Raw genomic sequence first — 23,025 nt, 5'->3', positions numbered from 1 at the left:
AATTTCTATGTTCTTCCCTATATTCTTAAGATCCATTGTTAAGCTAGTCATATAAATTAGGTGGAATTAAGTGGCATTTTAGATGCAAAGCAAACACAAAATGTCAGTTCATGTCTTACACTGAGCACTACTTAACTATGTTACACATTTCCAGGGGTGAAATCTAAGGGAACAGAAGTTCTATTCTAAATAGTTCTGTATGGGACTAACATTTTTTCTATGGTTGCTTTCTAATCAAAATATATTTCCTTATATCCAAAAGGAAAAACTTGTTGCTGTTATTGTGATATCACTAAATGATATTACCTTGTCATGCCCTTTATTGCAAATGTACATCAGAGAGAATGGTTGTATTACTTGTACAACATGCCATTTCACAGATCCCTGATTTCTCCTTTGCCTGCACTGCATACAAATTATGGAAATAGTCCATGATTTGCTTCTCATTCAACCATTGCCAGGATTTCATAGCTCCAACCAAAGGTCCTCAGAGTCGAGCACTTTGAAATATAGCATTAGCAGAGGAGATTGGAGAGCTGAAGTTCATTAATCTCCTCCGTCATCCATTTTAAAGTGGCCTATGGCACTCCTGGCTTCACAGAGGAGCCAGGTAAGGGCTGTGTCTGGGGAGAGAAGTAGTCACACTTTCCAGATGCAAAAGTATTCAGGTGGATTTACAGCCTCCTATTTCATTTTCTAAAGAAAAAACTGACTTAGTTCACTGGGGCCCTGGGCACCCTCCAGACTCTAGGCACCTGCCTAGGTCACCTCACTGGTGATCCAGATCTGGGTGTATGCATGTATTGCCACTAACATCAAATTGTCATATTCAAACCCAATTTTTGTGTTTAATTGAAAAATGCATTCATAGCATGTGATAACATTTTTCTTGGCATAGATTACATCTGGCTAACAACATCTAAACATACGTATGTTGATTTTATCCAATAACAGCCTCCTGTACACCAATACCACTTTTAGTGAAAAGTAAAATGGATTTCCAGTGACAACACATTCGCAACCTTTATTAGATGTTGTTGCACCACTAATAAACATGTCAGAATAATTAGTTTTCTACAACAGTGGAAGTGGAACAATACGTTAAAGTGTATCTATTTTATTTATTTTTTTCATTTTGAATAGAGTGGAAAGTGCAGTAATAATAAAAAAAATGCTTATAAATAAAAGACCATGTAAATTAAACAAATTAATAAATCCACAAACGTAATGTTCAATGAGTGTCCATCCACCGCCCTAAAGGAGTGTGCTTGATTGTACACAGTATCATTCAATAGTGAACAACCACCACCATCCCCCAGTGAATTGCAAATTCACCAGAGTTAGTTGCTGCCACTACAGCAGCACAAACGCCAGTATAGCCCGGCAGGGAAGTATGTATCTCGTTATAACAATCAATTAGTGAACCGCATCCTCCATGTCCAGATTCTGGTGAAATAAAGCTCGCCAAGGGCAAAAGATACTTCCAATAGTGTAGTATTTTAATGATAAAAGAGTGTGTATACACAATATTCCAAACAAACAAGAGCCAGCTTACATGTATGGCCGCTGCCGACCAGGATCGTGCTGCAGCGTTACATCAGCACTGTAATTCCTCCCCAACTCACAATTTGTAGCTGCCAAGAACAGGAATAAATGGGAAGTCTTCCAGTGGAGACACTTGTTTTGATAACAGCTACCTAAGACGGGATTTACCTAACTTTGGGGAGATTTCACTTTTTGTTGTGTTTATAATACAGGAATTTAGGGGACATCTCTCCAATAAGACAATGATGTAAAAAAAATGCCTAACAGAAGGCCAACTGAACTTTTAGTTTAAATCGGTAAAATACATTCCAGGTTCCTCAGAACAAAAGCTGTGCAAAAGCTAGCCATTTATTATCTTTGAAAAGACTAATTAGAAAGCCTGGTCCCTGCCAACATGGGACAAAGAAGGATCCTTGTGTAACCCTACGTAGAGAAAACTTAAACACCTTTGTTGTTCAGGAACTGGCATGCAACCTTGCTACCTCATAAGAGTTGGCTCAGGGGCATTATTAGAAATCACGAGGCCCATAGAGCCTACCTGACAGGGTGCTTTACTGTGTGATGCAAAGCCATAAAACAGTACATGCACCATTTTTTTTAAACTGCATGTCACTACAGTACAGTGCACGCCCATCGTAAGATGCATTGGGATGTGATTCAAAATGAATAGCACTACATTGCAAATTCTGCATGTTATCGCAAAGCCATAGAGTGAACAAGCACTAAATGTCATGCAGTCATCTGCTCAGATAACATAAAGACCCTCAAGTCCAGTGCAGCCAATCAGTGGGTGGACAGGTGCACCACAATGCATGTCTGCTGTAAGGAGACTCTACTACATACTACTGTTTTCCTTTGCTAAGAAATACAGTGGGCCATGTTAGGTAATTATTAGAGCAGATTAAACAATCCAGCAGTGTACACTTTATTGAGAGGAATCCAGATAACAAGTGATTATTCAACCCTATTGTTGGGATTCCAAAAGGTGGGATTCTGTGTTAAGCTGCTTTTGGAACTTGTGAGAGTAATACTAAGGTTAGCAAGCGGACCATAGAAGTGCAGAACTGGAATTCCATGTCTCATCACTGAAACAATTGAGTACCTCATGTCTCATCACTGTAAATTCATTGCAGCAGCCATAAAATACTACCAAAATATTTTTTTTCGGGAACGTTGTGCTACATTTTCCTTTCTGCTAGTTGCAGATTATTGCAACAGGTTATGCCAAGCAGCTTGGTTCAGTCCAAATATCTGGTCCAAGCTGTCAAGCAGCATGTTAACCAGGTGAGTTCGTTCAGTGAACTGATAAAACAATTCAGTTCATTTTAGTGTACACTGCGTTCCAGTTGGGTGGGAATAATATCTAGACTGCACAGTCCCCGTCTACTCACATCCCTGCTTCAGATTAGGGGCACTCGGGAGACCACACCGACACCCTTTGTTGGGGCTATTCACTCTACTAGTTCTGGTCACTTTTTGTCACTTATTAAGCAATCACCATCTGCAGGGCGAGAGGCAGGGGAAGGGCCAGTCTGAGTCTAATGGATATGAGACAGTCTACCTAGTGTCATTTCTATACAAGTTCCAATAAACCCGGGCAGAAACTTCTACCCTGTAACACTATGCTTAGCTCCTCCTCCTGAGTCAACTCCTGTGCTGTCTTCATACCTGCTCTGATAGTCTGAGACACATGGAGGGGGTAGGTTATAATGATGCTATTGGCTAAGGCAGCACTTGAAGGTAGAGCTGGCTGCTGTTGCTAGCTGGCCTGGGGCATCTAAAAGTAATGCAAGGCTGGAAATCTGCTGGCTGTGACTGCCTAGTAGATATTTTTGAGAACAGTTTCTGCTTGGTAGGAAATTGGCTTCAAAAAAAAAAAAAAAACACAGTAAAAATACGGTAGGTTGACAACCTTGTCTGCGAAGGGCATGTTAGACCTCTGCAGAGAGACCACTGCTTCCACACAGAGAGCAAAGGTCTCTCTACAGTATGGTGGCAAGGGACAGGTTTTTCTACTTAGGTTTTAGCAGCATTATAATGAAAATAACTGTGAGACTTTGGGCTATTTTATTTGTCATACCAATACAAACAAAAGAAACAAGATAATGCCTAACAATTTGTGATTGCAACAATTTTCTGGGTGAAATGGTGCATTATCTGACAGAAATGCAGGGGTGCCAATATTTTTGGCCATGACTGTATCTGACACTGTGCATGTGAGATAGCAATAGGACAGAGATACTCTATCTGTCACAAAGACTCAGTTACATACTAAAGAAGCTATGGGCAGCTGAACTTAAACTATTAGAACATACTTGCTATAATGAAAATGAAAAAAAAAGATAGTGCTACTACCTATCCAAATCAGCATTAGCAGAGCTCAGAGGTGCCCGATCTGCAGTCTCACAGCTGTGGACAGTTTTCCATAGACGTGATCCGCACCACTGTTGCTGCTCCTTAAAATCTTGCTTTATTGTAGAATCAGGGAACAAATTGCTAATAGAATAAGTTGACATGTTTCAGCCTACATGGCTTCAGTCATAACTCTCATTGTATTAGCAATTTGTACACTGTGGTTTTTACAATAAAGCAAGATTTTAACCACTTGCCTACCGGGCACTTTTACCCCCTTCCTGCCCAGGCCAATTTTCAGATTTCAGCACTGTCGCACTTTGAATGACAATTGCGCAGTTAGGCAACACTGTACCCAAACAAAAATGTCATAATTTTTTTTTGAAATTTTAAGTTTTTTCTTAGTTTCTGTTATAACATTTCGTAAATTAGTAATTTTTCTCCTTCACTGATGTGGGCTAATGAGGCTGCAGTGATGGGCACTGATAGGCGGCACTGATGAGGAGGCACTGGTAGGTGGCACCGATGGGCATTGACAGGCATCACTTGTGGGCATTGACAGGCATCACTGATGGGCACTGAAAGACAGCACTCATATATGGCATTGATAGGCGGCACTGACTGGCACTGATAGGCGGCACTGATTGGAACTGTTTGGCGACACTGACAGGCATGGATAGGAGGCACTGACTGGCACTGATTAGAACTGTTTGGCGGCACTGACGGGCATGGATAGGCGGCACTGATGGGCACTGATAGGCAGCAGTGACTGGCACTGATAGGCGTCAATGACTGGCACTGATAGGCGACACTGACTCGCACTGATAGGCGACACTGATAGTTGGCACTGAAAGGTAGCTCTGATAGGCACTATGTGGCATTGATGTGCTCTGGTAGGCACCGATATGTGGCATTGATGTGCACTGGCATTGATGGGCACTTACAGGTGGCATTAATGGGCACTGAGAGGTGGCACTGATGAGGCTACACTTATCATCAGGGCACTGATCATCAGTGCTCTGATAATCAGTGTAGATGTCCCCTCTGAGGAATGCTCATTACTGGCTCTCCTCTCCTCACGCACTGTCATCGTGAGGAGATGACTGCCGATAAACGGCACTTCCTTGTTTACTTGTGATCAGCTGTGATTGGACACAGTTGATCACATGACAGAGCCGATGTCATCGGCTTTTTACTCTGATCGGTGATCCGCTGTGTCCCCTCACAAGACGTTCCTCCCAGAACTAAAGAACCGCCGCCCACCCGTCATTTCCTTATATGGCGGGCAGAAGGCGGTTAAAGAGCAACAATTGTGGTGCGGATCACTTCTATGGAAACTTGCTATATTAGTCTCTGCTTCTGGTCCGGGTGAAATACAACAACTTTCCCATGGATAGGACATGTGTCCTCAGACAGTTTCTCTTTCCACTTCCTTCTTCTGGAGATTCAAAACCAACTTTCCAGAGACAGGAAGCACTAATACGTAATTATACATAACACTGTGCTATTAACAGCTAACAGTAAAGGGCAGCAGGTCCTTACACTGGAATATGTATATCATTTGGAAGGAACCTCACAAATGTTGTTTTAACACCATCAGCTGAAATGGTTTGCAGACAGGACTTTTCTCCTGTGCAGATCACTCGCAGGTCAGTTTGGACAGAGTCCAGCAGCTGGATCATGACATAACTGCAGGTGTGATTCCTATAGAAACATTTATATTCAGTAGGCTTTTAATGTTTCATAAAGTATAGAATAAACTGAAAAAAAATTGAAATGTCTGTTACCATCCCGTGGTTTGTGACAGACACCTGATCATATGACTCATGAAGTAAGACTTGGTAAAAAAGCCATATTGTGGGCATAAAAAATTGTCAACATTTACTTTCATTTCCTTTTCAAGGCAAAAAATTTGTCTGCCAGGATGTGCTGATCTATGAAACTAGTTTTCTCCGGAAGCTAGTTTCCAAATTTTAACTCTTTGTGCCATTTAAGCTCCCTGCCTTTCCCACCAGTAAAACAAAGCAGAACAATAGTTCATAAAAGTAATACATGTATGAGAACCATGTAAATGAACCTAATTTTCATCTTTGTCCATACATCTTTTCAATAACTCCTTTTTTTGTAGAGGGCTTAAGGTGACTATCATGAGATTATATCATATCTAAAAGGAGCCCCAAACCTTGAAGGCCAGTAACAGTCAACTGGATAAGTTTGATTACCTGCCCTGACCACTATTGCTCCTACCTGTTGATAAGAGACATGGGTAGTGTCTGACACCACCTATCATTTCTACCCCTCTTCTCTCCAGTCACATAAGTAGCATGGTCTTTGCTTATGGTTCCCCTGGGCAGTACTGGCAAAAGGGTGTTGCACATTTAATAGCCTAGGCTAAATTAAATTTAAAAAAAATCTACAATTGCTGGTGTAATTTTTTTTTTAAGGGGGGGGGGGGGATTTAGGGACATTTCCTTTTTTTCTTTATTCTATGTTTTATTGGTTTGTATTTGATTGATATTTGTGTACTGTATCTTTATGTTTTTTTAACAGCTTTTTTAGCTGTTTTTTTTTCCTTTTTATAAAACAAGGTGGCTAGTGAGGGGCTTTTTTGACAAAATAACAGGCCAACTATAGGGAAAAGGAGGTTTTGCTTCCTTAAAAAAAAAAAATAAAAAAAAAAACATATTAACTTCACCTTCTCTATTGACTTTAATACATTTCACAAAAATGGCAACATTTCACCAAAGTCTCCCAATTTTTGTTGAAATTTCAGGAAATTAAAATTGTCATTTTTTTAGCAACCTGCTTACTTTGGGGGTATTTGTGCTTGCTCACTCCGAAGCCCAGCTCTGTGTGTCCATAAGATGCACAGAGCCACTTGGCCCCGCCCTCACTCCACCTGTTTCTTAGCCAATGAGAGGGGAGAAACCCAGGAGAGCTGCTGCTCACATGCACATTGCAGGATTGAGATCTGGCTCACGTACGTACGGGGGGGGGGGGGCTGAGGGATGCACACACATAGAATGCATGAAGGTAAAACACCTTCAGCATTTAGAACCACTTTAAGCCAGGAGACTTGCTCTGGGTCTCCTCTGAAGTTCCCTGGGTGCTCATGTTAGTCTAGGTTTCCCACTGTTATCCATTGAAAGAACAATATTTAAGAAAATCTCCAGCCAAAACATTTTCTTTAGTTTTGGATACATTATGTAAGGGTTAGAACTTCTGGCGACATTTTCTTGCTTGTTTTTTTGTTTTTTGAGGTTTCCTCTTTTTTTTCTATTTGGTTGGTGTCAGCAAGCAGGCACGAAGGCCAGTAAATGCTCTAGCCACGGGTACTTTGTTATTAGGGGAGGGGGTTACCTGGCAGTTCTAAGTCTTCCCCGTTTTACTCAAAACAGAAATAAAAAGTTTGTCTGGAGTTAAGGTATTTAAGCATACTGCTGTTGTATTGTTTTATATTTTGCAGCTAGTATAGGGCCTCTTTGCAATGTATAGTCAGTTTATCATACTGTGACATGTGGAAACATATTTATTTTAATACAGCATGGGTTAAGCATGTGTATGAATGTGCATACGTGTAAAAAGGGTTACCCAACAAAGCATGTTATCAGAAATATGCATTAAATAAAATAGTAATTTTCACTGTGTGCCATGACAAGTTTAAACAAGTTCATCAAGGCTTGCATGAGATACAAATATACATTTTAGCTTCCAATGGCTATACCTGGACAAAAGATCATATCGTATCCCTGCACAGAAACGTCTGCTGTAGGTGTAAACTGGCAATGTTTTGTAATTAAAACAAAAACCTCAAACCTGTACAGTAAATGCTCTTCTTGCTAGGCTTCCTGGTAAACGCTGTGCAGAATTTTGAAAACATCCCCATCTCAATGTGTTTTGCTATACTTTGTATTGATTTCAAAGTACAACTGTGAAGCAGCTCATTAATTTTAAAGCATGGTTACAACGCAGTTATTGCTCGAATGGGTCATAACAATAAGTACATAAAAGCATAGTGCACATTGTAATAAAGTGCCATAATGCTATGGTCACCCGATAGTAAAGATCTCCAAGATCCCAGGAGCTCACTTTAAAGAAAATTCTACCCAAACCTCATATTTCAGTATTTCAGTAGTTGCTGGAGAGTAATGCTGGCCAAATGCTCTTGAATGTTGGATTTATTTAGTGTAATTGAATCCTTCATTTGCATTTCTTCAATATCAAAGTTGCTACGCATATTAATTTTCTTTTTCTTATGATTTAATTGACTGAAAATAATAAAGTGTTATACCATACACACTGCAACCACTACAACCACATTGAAGATGAGAACTTCCAGCTTGTCCAACCAGTACTTATTCAAACAAAAAAGAAAAGTGGAAGGAGATATAAAACTGCTCACATGTACTTAATTTTTTCATAAATCTGATTACAAGAAGAAAATTATAGGGTATTGAAAACTTTAAATTAGGGATGTGCCAATACCTTTCTTTTACCGACGAGTATGAGTAAAGATACTTGTACTCAAGTACTGGATGATATTAATTACTGATACCTTAGCGGTACAATTTGAGTCCATACAAAATGAATGGGCTCAAATTACATGGCAAAGAATCTAGGAGGTGTGGTTGGACATGGTGGCATGAGGACGTGTTCAGGCTGAGCTCCTGCTTCTCACCCTGCATCCCAGTGGAATCTTGTGGCTGCCACGTCTGCTATAAGCACTAACTGGAGGAAAAGGCCCACGGACTCTCATGTGCCTGTTAAGAGATACAGCGCTTCTTCCCGAAAACTTTCCTTAACTTGTCCGTCCCAGAGTACTCAAGATGGTGGTGTTGGGACCAGCAGCCGGAACCTTTCTGTCAGCACCTGCTTCACAGCTTGCACCATCGGCAATGCACAGCTGTCCCTCCAGTTTAGACAGCGGTGTACAGTTTCTACATTTGCGGGATTCTCCAACTCCCAGCCCACCATCTGACAAGCCACTGGAAATCTCAGTGGACCTGGGGACCCTGAGTAGGGCCCTTTCTACCAAAGCAGATATTGAGGCCATCTTCCAACATCTGGAAGAAGCGTACAAGCAGGACATCCAATCCCTCTGTATGGACCCTGCATCAGTTCCCTGATAGAGTGGAGTCAGGAAAGACTACCGTCACTACATTGGCAAAGAATTGCATGTGATTTGGACAGGAATGTGGTGCAATTCCTGTCCAAATCAAATTCCCGCACTGCTCCTGTGTGAACCTAGGCTGAAGTCACTATGATAATCCAGGGTTCACACAGGAGCGGTGCAGGAAGCTGCATATGATTTAGACAAGAATGCGATTCTTTGCAGTGCGATTTGAGTCAAATCAAGTACAAATGCTCGTGAAAATGCTTGGTATCGGCACTGGTAGCAATGCTGGTACTGGTGCAACCCTATTTTAAATCATGAAATCTTCAATTTCCTGGGAGCTCCATTGATGAAGCCTGTACGTGTTGGCTGCCAGGTTTGTGCACCTACCACAGTCATCACCTGTGGTCCTCTCACCTTGTGGGATTTCAATCTATTTTCTTTATGAAGAATGCAAAAGGAGAAGTGGAATCACCCAAATAAAGACTGAAACCTCTAGCACCCCAAAATAGGAAGAGAGCCAGAAACTATGAGATCTGGGATCCTCAAGACATATAGGAGGACAATACAAAATATAAGAATAATATAAGAATAATTCCATTAACCCCAATATCATTTGGTGAAGTGACCATTTATGCAAGTCCACTGTTTAACTGTTAATTTTGACTCTGCATGTATACAGCTTTAAACAACAAATACTGTACTGAGCTTCTGCTATATTGAAAAACTATTATATTTCAGTCAGTTATAGACAGTTAACTGATTCACACATCGGGCATTTATTAAATATGGTGTTCTGCACTAGTTGTGGTGATGAGGTATGCCAAACAATGCCCGTGGGGTGTTATAGCCAAGTGACCTTCATGAAAAAAGGGGCATTTAACTTCAGACAACTCTTTGGCTATGTTCGCAACTAGCATCTCATAAACGCATGTTTTTTCACTTTTTTGTGTATGTTTTCATTTTACATGTTTTGGGTAGCCCATGTCCTGCACATGACAAAAGCGCCAAATGTTTGTTTAGTGCAGTTCTACTTGCCACATTTTGGGTGCCAATAATGAATGGTACAGCAAACACAATGCATGTTTTTCACATGTTGTGGAAACATGCGCTTTTGTCCATGTTCAAAGAACGATTAGGTCTTGTTCACACCAGTGTGCAGAGATGTTAGTTTTTCTGTACATTTTGTGCAAGGGCATAGAGAATTCAGTTGTTCTCTATGTGCCCTGTTGCAAATTTTTTCTGCGCAGGAGTCTGCAGTGTGTATAAAACTCATTACTGTGCATATGAAAACTGAAGTAAACTGATATGAAACTGATGTAAACTCATGTCTCTGCAAGTGAAATTTGTGCAGTTTTCTAATCAGTTCCCCTGCATGGCATTGTGTCCACAGTAGCAATTGCGTAGGCAGAGCAGAGGACTGGCCATAGAGGGATTACTTTGACGCAGTTGGCCAGTTTAAACATGTATTGCAATATATGTGAACTAAATATCCCTATTTATTGCAAAGTAGCTTGAAAGGGTATATCCCAGTGTGCAGAGGGCCCTTCAGATTTCTAGTGTTAATATGTGATTACACCCCTTTAGCACCTGATGGATAAATGCATGTACTAGCTGTTGGGATTTGCGCACAGGTATATCTTGTTTACAGTGTGGGATTTGCGCACAGGTATATCTTGTTTGCAGTGTGTATAAAACTCATTGAAGTGCATATGAAAACGGAAGTAAACTGATATGAAACTGATGTAAACTCATGTCTCTGCAAGTGAAATTTGTGCAGTTTTCCCATCAGTTTCCCTGCATGTATGGTGTGAACGAGCCCTTTGATGTGAATACAACCTTTTAACTGTCATCATATCACTACACTTCCTAGCACATCTGAATATTAGCAGAATGAGGTGTCAGTTCTTAATGTTCATATCTCATTCATTGAAATTCCTGCCCTTACAGAAAAAAAAATAAATTATAGGTTGGTGCCTGGCACTCTTGATATATAGCACAGGTCAATGAAATTCCCAAAAATGGGAAAACCTTTAAACAGGCATTAATTGGATCTAGTTAATCTATTCTAATGTAAATAGACATGGTATTAAAGTTTTTAGGGGGAGGAGGAAACTGTAGCAAAATGCTGTGAGATTGACTAATCAGATATTTGATCATTATACCATGATGAGTCAGACTTGCTGTGGGGAGAACAAGAAAGCACCACACATGCTTAGTAGACATTTTGATAACTACGAGAATGGGGTTCCTGCCATTCAATTAAATAAATGTTTATCCAAGTGAATTTCATGAAACAGCCATTAATACCTTTAGTAAATCAGTAAATCCAAGCCATTACTAGTACTAGGTTGGGTTGTGACCTAAACAGAAATTTTAGCACTCAGCTTGTTCCTCAAAACTGTAAACTAATACTAGAATAATTAGTCATAAGCACCCACTGCACAAGAAAGAAGCCCTATTTATCAACGCTGGAGATGATGAATAAGCCATACTATTAATAATCACTTCAGTGAAACACCTGAAACACATTAAGCAGCTGCCAGTCTGCTGAGAACTTTAAGGATATTGTTGTAACTAACATACCAGATAAGACATGTTACTGGGTCACACAGGGGAACATATATCAAGCAATGTTGTAAAAAAAAAATTTCTAGAAGGGGGGGGAAAGCCTTGGGCAATCAGAGAAGGAAAACTAGGTGGTGCATGCACTGCACCTTGGTGAATTATGGGCGTGACATAAGCTGCAATGACAGGCACTTAAATTTTGTACCCCCAAAAAAGCTTATATTACTATGCTACAAGCAAGTAAAAGTCAAAAAGACACATACAAACCTCAGCACAATTATATGTAAAAAAATGAAACACTTCCATTACTTATGCTTTTCTGCACACAGCCTACCCTAAAGAAGAACTTCAAAGTCATAGTCAGTGAATACTTAGCAACCAGCAACTATTGTACAGTATAGAGTGCAGTGGTCAGGCGTATGTCAAATACAACCCAGTGCACAGTGTGCAGTGGTCAGGATTATAAAATACACAGCATAGAATATACAGTACAGGGCATAGCGCACAGAGCAAAGGAGTGCATAATGCACAGAGTGCAGGGATCAGTGTACATTCACACACAGTGAAGGGGTCAGGGTTACATAATGCACAGGTACAGAGTACAGGGGTCAGGAGTCTGTAATGTCAGTGCTCGGTCAGTAGCAAAGTGCAACAAAAAAAATTAACTCCCATCCCAAGCCAAAATCCCCCTTCTCCCATTAGTACATACCCCCCTGCCCACTACAGTACATATTACTTTCCCCCAGTACTGGTCCCTCCTGAAAAGAACCTCTCTCCCAGTACAGATCCCCTTCCAGTACATCTCAAACTCCAAGTACAGCTTCCCCCACCCCGAGTACAACACTCCCCCCCAGTACAGATCTCTCCTAGAAGAGATCTCCTACCTAGTACAGATCTCCCCCAAATACAGCTCTCACCCCTTCATGAAACCCACTCACTAGACCACTGGACCAAGCAGTTGAGAGTGAGGGGAAGTCCTCCTGCGGCTGGTTCATGTGACTAAAGCCAACCAGGAGCTAAGGAGAGCCGTCCTTGCTCTAAACTGCCATTGCCTGTATTTGAGGTCTGACAGGTGACAGGAGTGGCATCTGCAAATGCTTTGGTGCCTGCTGACCATCAGCGCTACCTGCTGCTGGGTAGTTTGGACCCCCTTATTTTCTCCTTATCTTTTCCCCAGTTATCAAGCAAATTCATGGGAAAATGAAATGAAAATCAGGGTGTGTCGCAGTTTACAAAGCCAATGTAACAGATTTTTTTTATATTTTCAGCCTCTGCACCTGTAATCCTGGGCAATCAACCATAACACGTTTGCACAGGTCTCCAACAGAGTTACCGCTGTAGAGATTTTCCGTCTAAAAATAGATTTTTACTCTAACCTGATGTACAGTGAAAAATCGGTCAGGGCAGATTATATTGTGTCACAGTACTACTGTAAAGCAACAGAAGGAGGAATTGCATGGGTCAAGCTATAAGATTGTAATAAATTAGTCTCAGAATATGTCTCATCTCTCCTATTTAGCATCACCTTTCTATGTGAAAGAATTGATAAATGTCCCCTAACCAGTTTAATGGGAAATCAAAATCAAGACCTTTGGCCTTACAAAATAATATCAGTAATTACAGTATTACTAATAATAATTTTATTAGTTAGTTATTGCACAAACAGATACAATAAGCTACTTTATGTTAGGTCCAGAAAACATAAACGAATGAATATACGGCAAAATACTATACACCAATTAAATGGAAAAAGTATTTATCCATTGATAATTGCTATAGCTATATTGTCCTTCTGCAAAAGCCATTACTAAATCATAATTGGTACAGTTATATTCTTGATGCCATGTACTGTACTTGAATTTGTATAGTGTAGCTACAACAATGGACAAAAGGGGAGTGTCTGACTCCCGTATAACAGGGAAACTGGATTACACAGATGAGTTTCCTCTCAGGACTGTGAAACCACAGGCATACATCTACCTAGGAAAACATGATTACAGCTAATCACTCTATAATAGGTAATGTGCCTCATCATTTTATTTGTTTTAGGAAATGTCTGTTTTAATGCAGGTGATCTTAATGCTATGCTCCAATAACTTCAGTAATAATACTTTAATGTGGATTTTTATAAATCATGTTTAGCTGCTTATTCATTTATGATGCATTACTGAAAACCCAAATGAAATATATGTTTTAATATCTTTAAAAATTCTATATTTTCACTATCAGCTTCATGCCTATGAACAGAATTAAACGCTACAACGCAACGACAATAGTATGGACTTTAATTTAATGCCATCTAGTGGTAATGATTTAAATCTATTTTATAGTGCAAAATTTATATTTTATATATATATATATATATATATGAAAAAAATACTTAAAAGACAATGGTATTATAAAACATGCTAGATATTCAGCATTTGTTGTGCCTGAAAGCTACATAAAATATTAGACCATGCTTGTACAATAAAACTTTGTAGGAGTGTAAAACAAAGTAGTCTGAAAGTTCTATGAATGCAAAGGATGCTTGGGTATCTGGTGGGTTTCTAAAAATTATTATACATATGTATATAACAAAATAAGCATTTGACTGTATAAGAGTGTGCACACCATATGCCTACCATGTATATAACACAAATCAGTTTCTCTGAACTGAGTTTTGAGGATCGCAGGTTGATTCCAGTTCTCAGATTAAGGCTGGCCATATATTATACAATTTTCTTCTTCAATTTTCTTTAGATTTACCTTCAGCTGTGTAGTATAAGGGCCTGCCTGATTGTATACAACTTGAACGTGAATAGGTTTGACCTCATATATGGTTTTAGTAAATCTAAAGGAAAATTGTACAAAAAAATAGTATAATGTATGGCCAGCCTAACAGACATTACTTCAACAGCTGTGGTATTATTGAATGCAGAAATGATGCACCTGGAGGTGTTGTACAATTTGAAGTGGGGACTTAGGCTGGCCATACATTATACGATTTTTTTTGTACAATTTTCCTTTCGATTTACCAAATACTCATCTTCTAATAGTCATCTTCTGTCTGGTCACCAGTGCCATTGTTGTAAGCCTTATGTTCAGCTTAGAAGAGTTGCTAGTGAGTATCCAGTCAGCCACCCCTCCAGCAGATGCCGTACTGGGTGAAGTAGGTCTTGTCTGGAATTGTGCCTTACTACTGACATTGTGAACACTACTGCTACATTACTATGACATTGCTGAGATGCCTGGTGTTTTAAATCAGTGCCTCGCTATATGGCTTATGCTTCAACCTGTGTATTAATGCCGGGATGTTTGCACTACCTGTATGCCTGTTGCCGAAGAACTAGTTAATACCAGTGTTGCTGAGTGTTATTTCAAGTACTACTGCAAGTGTTACTGTAATTTACCTTGATAGCTACTTATACAGATGCAAGAACTTATACTACCATTTGGTCTCAGTGTGAGTGCTCCCTCTCCATTGGGTACCACAACTATTGTCCCCACCTACATGTTGTCTTTTATTAGAAATATAGAACAAAACAATTACTGTATCTAAAATAATTCCTGAATAGAAAGCAGGCCCTCTCTGTAACACATATGTGTCACAATAGAGTACAATTTTCATTTTTCCTCCACTCTCCCTTTAATGTTGTATATCAGTCGCGTATTCTATGTAGGAAAATATCAGCTGGTGCTATGTCAGGCATATATAGCCACAGTGACCACATTTTATTAAATTTTCTGAATGGTTCCTTTGCTGATACATTCGTTTTTACAATCTAATATTTGAATTTACCCCCTTTTCCCATATCGAGACAGTGGGAGGACAGGGTAAAAGCCATTTCTTTGTTATAAGCTGTCTAGCTAAGTAAACAAGTCTGCCAATAGCGACAGTCATGTATTGGTCATCTACTTGTAGCCCCCAAAAAGCCCAAAGCTTTAGGTTTATTCTGTAACAGCTTACCACATATTTTAATGAGTTCAGTAATTTGCTGCTGATGTCTGAATAATTTAGGGCATCTTCAGAGCATGTGAAGCAGAGAACCCAGTGTAACATGATATCTGGCTTCAAGAGGGGGAGTCTCTTCAGTCAAAGCAGTAATTTCTCTTAGATTTTAAGCTCCAAGGAGCAGGGCCCTCCTAACCCTCTTGTATTGAACTGTATTGTTGCTGTATTGTCTCCCATTATATCATAAAGTGCTGAGCAAACTGTTGGCGCTATATAAATCCTATGTAATAAGAAGCAGAAGAAGAAGAGTGGTGGCGAGCATGAGAGATTTGAATAATGATATGTGATATAACACTTTGTTTAGCTGTTGAGCTAACAATTGTTGTGAATATCTCAGACTTATGGAAGGTCAGAGAGTATATTTTTGATGTGCTTGGATGGAATGTCTAAATATTGGAATGGAAAGTTTAAATATTGGTAAAAGTGTTCTTCTGGGATATGAAATTTGTCCTGTAATTGTTGAAAGGCCTTAAAAAAACATTTTAAATGAAAACTTGATATACACCTTTAGCTCCTAGTATTTTCAATCACTTGATTGTACCCAAATTATATATGTCCGTTAAAAGCACATTATCCCATAAAGTAGTGTAGGTGTTAAAGGCAATGTAGCGTAGCACACACTTCACAGTTTCCTGCACAAGAGACAGGGGGAAGAGCAAGAACTGATACAAAAAAACTCACAAGGGCACATTCAGCTTCATTCACTCTTCCTCCTTAACACCTTGACATTACATTTCAACACAGCTTAAGGACTAAATAAAAGTTAATGTTTCCCCCCTAATAAAAACTAAGAGAGAAGAGCAACAATTGGTGTTATCTTCCTCGCTCTTTGGTTGCACATGCAAACATATCTGCAAAGCGCTTACCTCAGCAGGAGTCACTTGATATGGTGGGTCCTCTGTTCTGCCATGACTCTGTAAACTGCTCTGTCCCCTCTGACACACCTGGTTGTATTGTAAATTAAGTATTGGAATACCATACACTATATTAGCACACAGGAAAAATATCACAGGCTACCTGACATCAGATAAAGTGAATATATTGTTGCAAGACAGGAAATGCAATGCGCAAAGCAATACACAGGTAACTAAAGACATTTGAATGTGTTAAACTGCATAACATGAATACTAGACTATAGTATGACAATTACAATTCTCACAGTAGCTCTTTGCAATACCAAAAAAAAAAAGTGCCCCAAAGTGAACCCTGTGCATATACCCCTGGCTGTGGGTATGCGTAGGTGTTCCTGGGCAGGTTACCCCTGGAAGGAGTTTGCATTATGCCTGGAGTCTAATTTGTAATCTTAAGCTGGCTAACATTGGGGCCTGATCTGTACAGTGGTGTACTTGTTACTGTCTCTTTAAACTGCAAGTGGTGAATTGCTATTGGGCTGCTAGGTAATGGGTGGTCTCTACTGGCATTAAACTGCTGACAGTGATAGGATAAGCACAGTTTCACAGTTCAGCTCACCAATCCTGGTGCACATCAAATCTTGTCTTGAATCATTGTGGTCTGCTGTCCTCAAGAACCTGGCCCCAGTAACTCAGCCCTCATGAACGGGGCCTCTGTGTTCTTTCCTCCTTACTGTAAGGTGTTCTGGGTGTTATAGTCTGCAGTCTATCCAACCCCATGTCACCGCAGTTCTGGAAACTATGTACCTGTTCCAGTGTCTTTTGCGGGAGACATCATCCGTCCTCCCCTGTGTATTACCGCCACTGCTGCCAGGGTTGAGGGGGAGGTGAAGGAGAAAAAGTACAAACAGCCTGTAGCTGCACCACTCTGTACTGTCCACAGAGGCAGGCAGGGAGAGAGGAACCTAAGTGCTTGTCTAGCTGGCAGGCATCCAGCTACATCTGCATGCTTCAAAGTCTTTATATCCTCCATAATGCCTAATTTACTAACAGACTTATCGGCCTGGATCTCACACCACTTTCTCAAACTCAATCTATCCAAAACTGAGCTCATAATTTTTCCTCCCCCATGTGCCTCTTCCCTTGATTTCTCTGTCAAGATCAATTGCACAACTATCTGCCTGTCCCTGCATGCCAAGGTTTTAAGTGTAATCCTGGACTCTGAACTATCCTTTTGGCCCAATGTCCAATCACTGTCCAAATCTTGCTGCCACAACCTCTGCAACATCTCCAAAATGCGCCTCTTCCTAACAAATAACATCACAAAGTTCCTATTTTACTCCCTGGTCATTTCTTGCCTCACCTACTGCAACTCTCTCCTCATGGGATTACCTTTACATAGGCTAGCCCCCTTCAGTCCATCATAAATGCTGCTGCCTGGCTCATCCACCTTATCAACCATTCAGTGTCTGCTACCCCTCTCTGTCAATCCCTCCACTGGCTTCCACTCACCAAATGAATTAATTTCAAAATACCAACAACTTACAAAGTCATCCACAACTCAGTCCCCAGCTGCATCACTAACCTCATCTCTAAATACCAACGTAATCATTCTCTTTGTTTCTCCCAAGACCCCCTGCTCTCTAGCTCCCTCATCACCTCCTGCCATGCTTGCCTCCAGGACTTTTCCTGAGTCTCTCCTATCCTATGGAATTCCCTACCCCAATCTGTCTGACTGTCTCCTGCTCTGATTGCTTTTGGACGATCCCTGAAAACCCTTCTCTTCAGAGATACCTATTCTGCCCCCACTTAACAACTGAAGTTTTATTTTCTCCATCAGCTCATTCCCCACAGCTACAGTATTACCTTTTGTATCACTTGACCCTCCCTTCTAGATTGTAAGCTGTAACGAGCAGGGCCCTCTGACAACTCCTGTATTGAATTGTATTGTAACTGTACTATCTGCCATCATGTTGTCCTGCACAAACTGTTGGTGCTATATAAATCCTGAATAATAATAATAATTGATAAATGAAATGCATGGCATATGATTTGTGTAATGTAGCTGTGTTCAGGCTCCTCTTCTTCACACACAACTGATTAACTTTCCCCTTTCTTCCCACACCAGTTCCAAATAATGACCATATACTGCATAACTGGAGTTTGATACACAGCGGCCTTTAATTACTATAAACCTTGCAAGGTATTCTGCATTATAGAATGAATATACAAAGAAAAATTACATTAATTTACACTCTTAATATTACAATCCTGCCAGCTGTCCATACAAGGCAAATGTTCTTTAAAATACTATCAAAAATGAAACTTTTCAACAATACTAAAACTTCTAATAGATTAATGGGGCTCCATACCAGTGATAGGTCCCCTACACCGCCAGAGTGCATGAGTTACATGAAACCTCCATTAGGTTGCCTTGAATAGTATAAAACTTCACACCAGCCTCCACCCAAGTCACAAAGGAGCAACATTTTCCTACATTTCTCGAGCTGCTGACTAAGAGGGTCATGCAGAAACCTCTGGGAGTTTCAACAAGTGGAGCACAGAAAAGTAAACATTACCAGAATATGTTACATATGCTATGTAAGTATACCAAGGTTTCAAACAACCATGATACCTCCAACCATCCAGATTTACACAGGATTGTCCTGGGATGGGATTTGAACCAAATCCCAGGATCCTGTGAACTCCCCTTATGACCCAGTTCCGGGTGATGGAATGTTTGCTCCAGACAACCTGTGCCAGTATCAGACATCCAACCAGTATGGAGAGTGGAAAAATCTGTCCACACATCCTGTTCCTAAAAATGTGACAAACAGAAAGTCTGGGACAGACTTCCTCGGTGTTCTCTGAATTGTCACACTGGTCTGAGGTCTGAGGTTGTGAAGGTAGGAAGAGAGATCTGAAGGGGACTTTAAAAGATAGTGGGTTTGATTTAAGGTCTAAAGGGGACTTTAAAGGGAAGGGAAAAGAAGAATGTTACAGGGCAAAGATCTGGGGACTGAAGCAGAGTGTTAAGCAGGAGCTGATTTGGAGTCTGAAAGCTAATGGGAGGCTGATTGAAGTATGAATGTTAAATGGTGCCCAATTTTTTTGTTCCCACTAATACCAATGCATTATTTTAAAATACATTGATCAACAACAGCAGGTAATATTCTCACGTACTGATCAATGACACCAGATATTTTTCTCTGACTGACCAATGACACCTGGCATTATTCTCCCACTGACCAATAACACTGGTCATTTTTCACGACAGCATTCATCTCCCACAGACCAAAGTTACTGATAATTTTTCACGACTGGCCAATGATGCCGGGCATTTTTCTCTCACTGGCAAGTGGTACAGTGCATTGTTCTCTCACTGATCAATTACGCTAGGTATTGTTTCTTCCACTGGCTATCAGCAGTGGGGCATTTTTCTTTTACCAACTGACTGCCCATGCTGGGGCATTTTTTCCATTCCATTGACCAGCTAAGAAAAAGGCACTATGTTATGATCTTAACCACTGTATTTTACACACTTCTGGCCTAAGCAGTTGTCATTTAGATGATTTCAGGTTACTAAGTAGCCCTTATAGGTTCAAATGAAGGTCTTTGTTCAGACAGAAAGGTTTAGACACACAGCATACTTTCCTGTAGTTTATGTGTACATTTTGGAATCTTGTTGTGGCACAGAGCCTTGTTCACATGGGTGGCAATGTTAACTGGCCCCCTTAAAAACAAACCAAAATGAACTGGCTGTGAAGAGGTTTACAGTTATTTGGGAGGGGATACTGCCAGATCCTGAAAGGCTTTTTTACAATTGAATAGAGATTTTGCAAATACTGTGATCCATGCGTTTGTCATACTCAGCATGCTAAGTTAAAATTACCGAGGCCATGGCATGTATAGGAATCCCTGCTGGTCTTAGGGCTCGTTCACACTTGGCTGTTTTGCCAACGCTTGCCAAACGCCCCTATAGCGTTTGGCAAGCGTTGGTCCGGCGTTTGCGGAGCGTTTTTTAACGCTCGGCAAACGCTCCGCAAACGCCGCATGCGCGGTTTAGCGGCGGTTGCTAGGCGTTTGCCGAGCGTTAATAACGCCCCACAAATGCCTATAATGCATTTGAGTGGTGTTACCGCTCCGCAAACGCCCCGCAGCCACGTCACAACCGCACCGCAAACGCCGGCCGGGCGTTTGCGGAGCGGCACCATAGACGAGAATAGGAGGCTTCAACGCCTCCTGACTTGTCCAGAGGCGTCCGTTTTGCCGCGACGCGACGCAAACGCTCCCGTTAGAACAGCACCATGTGCTGTAATGTGCAGAATTGGCAGAGGCGTTTCGGAAGCGGTAAAAACGCTTCCCAAACGCCTCTCTGCCGCCTGCACACAGCGCTAGTGTGAACGTAGCCTTACAGTCATGACAAAACATATTGGCACCCCTGCATTTCTGTCAGATAATGCACCACTTCACCAGAAAATTGTTGCAATTACAAATGTTTAAGCATTCTCATGTTTATTTCTAGAAATGAGCGAATCGAACTTGGCGAAGTGGAATTCGTTTCGAATATTAGGAAAATTTCGATTCGCGACGAATCCGAAGATTAGCAGACTTCGGATGCGCAAATCGAAATTTTTCCAAAAATGGCGGCGACATGTGCGGCGACGGAGCGGGGATCTCTGGGAAGGCGCGCAGACAAGGCGCGCTGACCCATAATGCATTCATTCATGACATGTGATCGCATTAGCCAATCAGCAGCCAGCCAGCCAGCACTGTGTAATGGTCGAGCTATAAATTGCGGCCATTTTAGAATTCTCCATTTGCCTCCAGTCATTCAAGAGAGGCAGACCTGGCTGTATTGAGGGAGAGAGTTAGGGACACAGAAACGTTACTTAGGGCTAGAGAAAGGTTACTTAGGGACACAGAATCGTTACTTAGGGACACAGAAACGTTACTTAGGGACACAGAAACGTTACTTAGGGCCACAGAATCGTTACTTAGGGACACAGAAACGTTACTTAGGGACACAGAAACGTTACTTAGGGCCACAGAAACGTTACTTAGGGCCACAGAAACGTTACTTAGGGCCACAGAATCGTTACTTAGGGACACAGAAACGTTACTTAGGGACACAGAAACGTTACTTAGGGACACAGAATCGTTACTTAGGGCCACAGAAACGTTACTTAGGGCCACAGAAACGTTACTTAGGGCCACAGAATCGTTACTTAGGGCCACAGAAACGTTACTTAGGGCCACAGAAACGTTACTTAGGGCCAAAGAAACGTTACTTAGGGCCACAGAATCGTTACTTAGGGACACAGAACCGTTACTTAGGGCCACAGAAACGTTACTTAGGGACACAGAATTGTTACTCAGGGACAGACACAGAATTGTTACTCAGGGACAGACACAGAATTGTTACTCAGGGACAGACACAGAATTGTTACTGAGGGACACAGAATTGTTACTCAGGGACAGACACAGAATTGTTACTCAGGGACAGACACAGAATTGTTACTCAGGGACAGACACAGAATTGTTACTGAGGGACACAGAATTGTTACTGAGGGACACAGAATTGTTACTCAGGGACAGACACAGAATTGTTACTCAGGGACAGACACAGAATTGTTACTGAGGGACACAGAATTGTTACTGAGGGACACAGAATTGTTACTCAGGGACAGACACAGAATTGTTACTGAGGGACACAGAATTGTTACTCAGGGACACAGAATTGTTACTTAGGGACACAGAAACGTTACTTAGGGCCACAGAATCGTTACTTAGGGACACAGAAACGTTACTTAGGGCCACAGAAACGTTACTTAGGGACACAGAAACGTTACTTAGGGCCACAGAATCGTTACTTAGGGACACAGAAACGTTACTTAGGGACACAGAAACGTTACTTAGGGCCACAGAATCGTTACTTAGGGCCACAGAAACGTTACTTAGGGCCACAGAAACGTTACTTAGGGCCACAGAATCGTTACTTAGGTCCACAGAAACGTTACTTAGGGCCACAGAAACGTTACTTAGGGCCACAGAATCGTTACTTAGGGCCACAGAAACGTTACTTAGGGCCACAGAAACGTTACTTAGGGCCACAGAATCGTTACTTAGGGACACAGAACCGTTACTTAGGGCCACAGAAACGTTACTTAGGGACACAGAATTGTTACTCAGGGACAGACACAGAATTGTTACTGAGGGACAGACACAGAATTGTTACTGAGGGACACAGAATTGTTACTCAGGGACAGACACAGAATTGTTACTCAGGGACAGACACAGAATTGTTACTCAGGGACAGACACAGAATTGTTACTCAGGGACAGACACAGAATTGTTACTGAGGGACACAGAATTGTTACTGAGGGACACAGAATTGTTACTCAGGGACAGACACAGAATTGTTACTCAGGGACAGACACAGAATTGTTACTCAGGGACAGACACAGAATTGTTACTGAGGGACACAGAATTGTTACTCAGGGACACAGAATTGTTACTCAGGGACAGACACAGAATTGTTACTCAGGGACACAGAATTGTTACTGAGGGACACAGAATTGTTACTCAGGGACAGACACAGA

The 23,025-nt window shown here is 41.1% G+C and overlaps 2 protein-coding genes across 2 annotated transcripts in view; one reads left to right on the top strand and one right to left on the bottom strand.

The window, feature by feature from the left end:
- Positions 1-23,025, bottom strand: part of MED12L (mediator complex subunit 12L) — a 464,120-nt gene that overhangs the window by 204,320 nt on the left and 236,775 nt on the right. The gene's annotated exons all lie outside the window — the stretch shown is intronic.
- LOC149466375 (P2Y purinoceptor 14-like) overlaps positions 13,534-23,025 on the top strand; it is a 59,759-nt gene continuing 50,267 nt past the window's right edge. Inside the window, exon 1 of the mRNA XM_089672597.1 lies at positions 13,534-13,596. The gene's annotated coding sequence lies outside the window, so the exon portion shown is untranslated. The remainder of the gene's footprint in view (positions 13,597-23,025) is intronic.

The sequence above is a fragment of the Staurois parvus genome, unplaced genomic scaffold (genome assembly GCF_062004578.1).
Source record: "Staurois parvus isolate SC_StPar_1 unplaced genomic scaffold, SC_StPar_1.0 ptg000131l, whole genome shotgun sequence".
Lineage (NCBI taxonomy): Eukaryota > Metazoa > Chordata > Amphibia > Anura > Ranidae > Staurois > Staurois parvus.
Note: the sequence above shows the minus strand (reverse complement) of the source record. Positions and strands in the feature narration are given on the sequence as shown.